The sequence below is a fragment of the Cyprinodon tularosa genome, unplaced genomic scaffold, assembly GCF_016077235.1.
Source record: "Cyprinodon tularosa strain WSP-4 unplaced genomic scaffold, ASM1607723v1 ctg787, whole genome shotgun sequence".
In the NCBI taxonomy this organism is placed as follows: domain Eukaryota; kingdom Metazoa; phylum Chordata; class Actinopteri; order Cyprinodontiformes; family Cyprinodontidae; genus Cyprinodon; species Cyprinodon tularosa.
In genome coordinates, this window is record NW_024039548.1 from 275,894 (window position 1) to 282,347 (window position 6,454).

Here is a 6,454-nt window from a genome sequence, read left to right on the forward strand (position 1 = left end):
CAAATACAGCACAGGTTTTTAATTTGCCATCAACTGAAAAAGAGCAGCTTTTCTTATATTCATTCATTCATTTTTTACACTCCATACATTTGAACTGTTTCTTAAAGGAAAATCTAAACTTCCAGAATACAACACCTTGCAAAAGCAGTCCATAACTGTGAGTTAGAATACACATGATCCTTTTGTTACACTGCTATATTTTACTCCCTTTTAAACATTTACATCTGTTTTTTATCCATATATTTATCACTAATCATGTACAGTAGTTATCATTCTGAGAATACGTGTTATTCCCCTTTATGTTCTTACATTATATGTACACTTACCTTGGGTTTCTTGAAAAGTGCTTTAAATAAATTATTATTATTAAAAAAGCTTCACAATTTAAAACCTAAATGCAGCACTGTAAACAGAATTCAATTTTAAAATGTCACGTTCTACCCGCTAGTTTGACTGGCACCAAAAACAAAACTACTAGACTACCGGTAGTATAGCTGGACTTGTTACTTAGAAAATTAGTATAATCCTCTTGTCATTTTACAGTTTGTCTTTATTTATTGTCAACAATTTAAACCTTTAAGCAAACTATCCTCTACCTCTTAATGTGGATCAAGTCACAATTTACAACCGGCAGTTTTATATAATGGTAACAGAACAGATGAAAGGACTCCATTGTCTCACCATCCTGATTTATAGGAGTTTGAAAACTAAATTAAACCAGGGGAAACTAGGCAAGGCAAGGCAAATTTATTTGTATAGCACAATTCACTACAAAGACAATGCAAAGTGCTTTACATGATTAAAATATAGTTAAATAAAACAGAATCAAAGAAAGTAGGGGAAAAAATAAATAAAAAAAGCAGAAACAAAAAATAACATTAAAAATAGTTGGACTAAAGAAAATAAAAAAGTTGAATTAATGATGTTTCAGTTGAACTGTTTAACTAGAACAGTAGAAGGCAATCCTAAAAAAATGTGTTTTTAGGCTTGATTTAAAGGAACTTTCCGCACTTTTACAGTTTTTTGGATGTTTGTTCCAGATAAGTGGAGCATAGGAACTAAATGCTGCTTCTCTAAAATGCTTCCACTTAAGGAGTTCTGGATAAAGCATAATAACCAACACATTTTTTATATAGTTACTGCTTTAATTTGGTTGCTCTGTCAGCTAAAGGATTTTTTTTTTTACAGTATCTATATTCCAAATAAAAATTAATTGATTGCTAAATTAGTTGATGATTATGCAATTATCAATTAAACACGATTAATACGATGAGTTGTTTCAGACAAAAAGGAGATCCAAACATATTGACTGCTACAGCTCTCACACTGTTGGTGACAGAATCTCTGTCTGCATCTCCAGCAGTACAACAGTTCACCAGCAGCCATTTCAGCTTCATTAATCCTGATTGATGAGGGGTTTATTTAGCTCAAAGTGAAAAATATCAAAACAATAACATTCGTATTCCCTGTTGACTGCTTTTTTTTTTTTTTTTACATAACAGGCAAATACACATAGAAGACAGGATGGAGTCACTCAAAGCCTTTTCTAATCTTTTAGATTCACGTGTTATAAAGGCCTAGTCAAAGAGTCAGATCCAAAATACAAATGATAGTATCTGACTTCAAAACTGCTGTTCAGAAATGTTTAATTCATCCAATGGATTTGACTAAAAGTTAGTTATACTTTCAGCAAAGAGAACAAATATGGAAAAAATAAAAATCAGTCTTTACTGTACAAAACCGCTGCAGACATACCTCAAAATGGATGCAGCTGTAAATGCAGCAACAGAAGCTACAACGTTTTGACATGTGGAGGCTGAACACGAATGGAGGCAGACTTTTTGGACACTTTCAGAAAAGCCAAAAGCTACAATATCTATAGCACATCAAAAAAACACAAGGATTTGACATTTAAATAAAATAGCTTTATGATGACTTTTAAACTAAAGTGACCTTGATACAAAAAGACAAAATAAAAATTTAAAATTGATATAAAGATAAAGATGTATCAGCCAAAGTAAGTAAATCAACAAAATTAGAGTAAATAAGACTTCATTAAAGAGTATTAGACCACCAAATAAACTTAGGAGCAAATCTTTCCACTTTAAATAAACATACTTTCACCATTCTCTTTTAAACTTGGGTATTTTATCAGGTATTGACCTCAAGAATATGTACACATTATAAACACTGTATCAGTATTAAAAATAAATAAAAACTACAAAGAACATCCTAAACATGAACAGCTAAAAGGAAACCAGACTTCAGACTCCTAACCTGCATTACGCAGGTTAAAATCATCAAATGAGTTATGACATCTGCAGGTTCACATCTACATTCCTTCTCCCTCGGTATCCTGTCCTTTTTTTTTTGTCTCGTTCTGACTTAAAGTAGAGGAGACAGCATATTTAAACTTGTTTTTGTTTCCAAAACTCGGTCTGGGCTCTTAGGCTGGATAGAGGGAATTAGCGCTGGGGGCATTTACCTGAAATAGCTTTTTAAATAAAACATGCCAGTGCTTGAGTGAGCTGGAGGACAAAACGAGCCCATCCAACTCAGCATACAGTACACCACTTGCAGGTCTATAACATTATTCTTATTACCGTTGCCAAGGAGGTTATGTTTTAGGAGAGTTTGTGTTTGCATCTCTGTCTGAGTGCAGGATAACTTCAAAAGTTAACAGATTTTGACAACATTTTTCTACCAGAGGCTCGTCTCGGTTCAAGGAACAATTCATTAAAATTTCAGGATGGCCCAAATAAATATATATATATAAAATAAAAAATAAAAAAAAAACAAGCTTCTACATAGATGCATGCACAGACAACTTTCATTTCTCTCCATAATAATGCATATATAATGTAAGCATAGATATATACATACATTTTTGTTATTGTATGTATACCTAACCCCAACATTACCTGCTCCCAATTTAGAGCAGCTAACTAGACCACTTTACCTAACCCTAAAGTCACATGGCAATCCAGGCCCTAACCCTAAACCATTTACCACACCCAATACACCTGCTCCCAATTTAGAACAACTAACCTGACCATTTAACTTATCCTAAAAGTCACATGACATCCAGGCCCTAACCAACGTATCACAACCAATACACCTGCTCCCTATTTTGAACAACTAACCACACCATTTTCCTTAATCCCTTACCATAATTCCTCTTTACTTAACCTTAAATTAAGGGACTTAAAAGATGACCCAAGGTCTCACCCTTTATGATTAGTTTAGTTTAGTTTTATTAGGATCCCCATTAGCTGCCAAATAAATCAAGTGTTAACTTGGCTACCTTACCATCACAAATTACTACCGATCTTAAAGACAGTTGACTTAATCCCTGACTCTAATTCCTCTAAACTTCTTAATCTATCTTTTTTATCAACTTACCAGGACAGCTAGTCACCCAGCCTAATATCAGTAGAACTCATGTCTAATCATAACCATTTAAAATTGAAAAACTCAACAGACCTTAATTACTAATCACTACTTGATTGAATTAAAGCAAAATACTCTTAATTTTGATTCTATCATCCTAAAACTTAACCAATATACCCCTATCTGATCTTCAATTACTTCGCTCTTATAATATGTATACTGGTCTGGCTATGGATCTGAGAGATACCAACAAAGGTGCGCCGGCCCGTACAATGCCTTTTATCCTCTAACCAAATGCCCTAGTTTTCGGCTTGGGGGGGGTCATCGAGAGAGTGTCTAACACCTAACCCTGACCATCACCATTATATTCCTAACCCTAAGCTCACCTTAACCTAGAGTTAAATCAAACCATACCTCTGAACTAAAAGGGGGTCCAATCATAAGGCCTGTTGGTCCTCAGAAGCATGGTAAATATACCAGAAATAGGCAATGTGTATATACATATATATACATATCTCACAGTGGACATGCACCATGATGAAAATTTCAGACACCTCCATGATTTCTAAGTGGGAGGACTTGCAAAATAGCAGGGTGTCTAAATAATTTCCCTCTATATATATATTTCATAAGTAAATTTTTAAAAATCATTTTACCCTCCCACATTCATAGTTGCGACTAAAGAGCCTGCAGTTACAACAAGCTTCATCACAGCATGTTTGGATATCTCTTGAAGCTCAGTGAAGAGAAACCATGCTGTGGGAGCATCAATGGGGGAGATCACAGATCCATTAGTCTTTATCTGCTTTGCTAAAAGATGTCCAGCATTGCTGCAGCTGGCAGGGAGCCACCATATCTCCTTTTTTCCTCCCTAAAGGCCACCTGAGGCATTATCAAACAGGTCCATCGCAAACATTAGAGAGAAGACAAAGCTGTGGCAAAGGGGAAAGTGCAGCATCCTGCTTTGATTTGTCACAGGGGGGTTGGGTGAAAAAGTAAACCTACCGGGTTTACTCCTTCCTACTTAGTTGAAAAACAGAAGGAGACAGACCGAGCCTTCTACTGAGTGGCCCCCCAACGAACAACTATTATCCTTTGGATTTAAGATAGATGAATTCTGTGTCTCTTTAAAAAGTCATTTCTAACATAGCTTTAAAATTAGTTCTTTGTTAATTTATTTTGTACTGCATGCATTAATTTATCTTGGGTTGTTGTATTACTTTATTGTTTAACACTGTAATATCTATTCCTTATAAAGTGTCTCCATGAAGCAAGGTCAACTTACTTAATTTAAGCAGCACCAAACATTCACTGGGAAGTTTACACTGAAATAAATCAAAATGCAAATATAGATGTTTTAAACTACTATTTGCAGAACAGTACAATACTGTGCAAAGTATTTAAACTCCTGGAAATTCTAAATTTTGTCACTAATGACACAACTTGTCAATCAATCCTGCATGCTCATCAGCTTTCTCTATTCTCCCAAAAAGAAAATGCCCTTCCTTGCAGAAACACACTCCAACAACATTGCATCAGGAAGGCATAGCAAAAATTGCAACTTAAATAACATTTAATAAAATGCAAAATGTTGTCAGTCAGGAATATGCAATTCCATGACCAACGTATTTACAGGATGGAATGCAGTTAATCATATATTCAGAGCCTGAAAAGAACCTTGGATGTAAAGTAAAACATTAACAAATGGCCTGCTGCTGACCACATGAGCAGCTCAACACAACAGGTATAGTTACTGTTCGTCTACACGAAGGTAACAAAAAAACTTCAGTATTTGTCATAATAACTTTGTTTGCATTATGTTAACTTGAAAAAAGCATTTTTCGCTTAATTTATTATGGATGGGCGTGACTCCAGCTATGTGTTAAGGGTTACTGTCTGTTTGGAAGAAAAACCATGTCAACCGGAGGTTTTTACAGCCCCCAATAGCGTTTTTTCAGAACTGCTCTGAATTTACCTCTGTCATTTTCTAAAAGAACTAGCTTCACTGATCCAACAGAAGGAAAGTATAATCACAGGAGGATGCCTCATGTTTCACTATAAGGGATTGTGTGTTTTTCAAGAGAGAAATAGAGCTGTATCCCTTTAAGGTTGGCATGTGTAATATGGCTGCAAACCCAATAGATGGAGCAAAGTTGATCTAATAACCAGGTGCTACTAGAATTACACTGAATCCGATTTTGCATCCAATCCAAAATCATCTGACTAGGTCGTGTAATTTAGCACTCATTGAACGTCAATGAGGTTAGTCCCATTAGAAAACGATTTTATGCAAGGGGGCCGCGTAGGTCCGACTGAGATAGACCCCAGGTCTAGTTTAGACAGACTAGGCAGCAATTCGTGCAACTTCATGGGTGTGACAGGAAAACACATCCGCTTTTGGGGAAAATACCAAATAAAATCTGTTAATCATACAGGGAAACAGTCTGGTCGTACATTGTGTATATAGTATGCAGGACAGACTTGCAAAAAATAAAAAAAATAAATGAAACATAAGAAAAAAAAGAATAATTTACTCATGATCGGAGTTCAGGAGGTTAGAAAAAGGATTAAGTCGCGATCCTCTGAGTCTCACTAAAACAAGGGACAGAAAGTGAAATTTATCACTTTCCTAGAAATAAAATGAGAAAGCACAGATATAGCAAAATAGTGATCTTAATGAAAAAAGAAAAACTTCAAAAAACTTCTCAGATCTCTAAGAATTACCTCTCTGACACGGTAAGTAAATAAACTGTCACACAATGTTTATTGCTGTGTTTCTCTTTTCTTTAGACGTAGATCTCATTTTGTTTTTAACACATGAACATTCTCTATTCTTTCTGGTGTGTAATGCTGCACAAACTTATTAATTGGGGCTTTGCTTTATAGAATGCCCCGGTCGTTATTTTTTATTAATAAGCTGTTTTAATTTGTGTATTGCACAGAGACAGAAGTGAAAAAAATCTGAACAGATCTGCTCATCCTGCCTAGCTGGAGCCCCTCTCAAAAAAAAAAAAAAATGGGAGATTAAAAAGTCATACACAACTGGTATGTTCAGGCCTTTAGG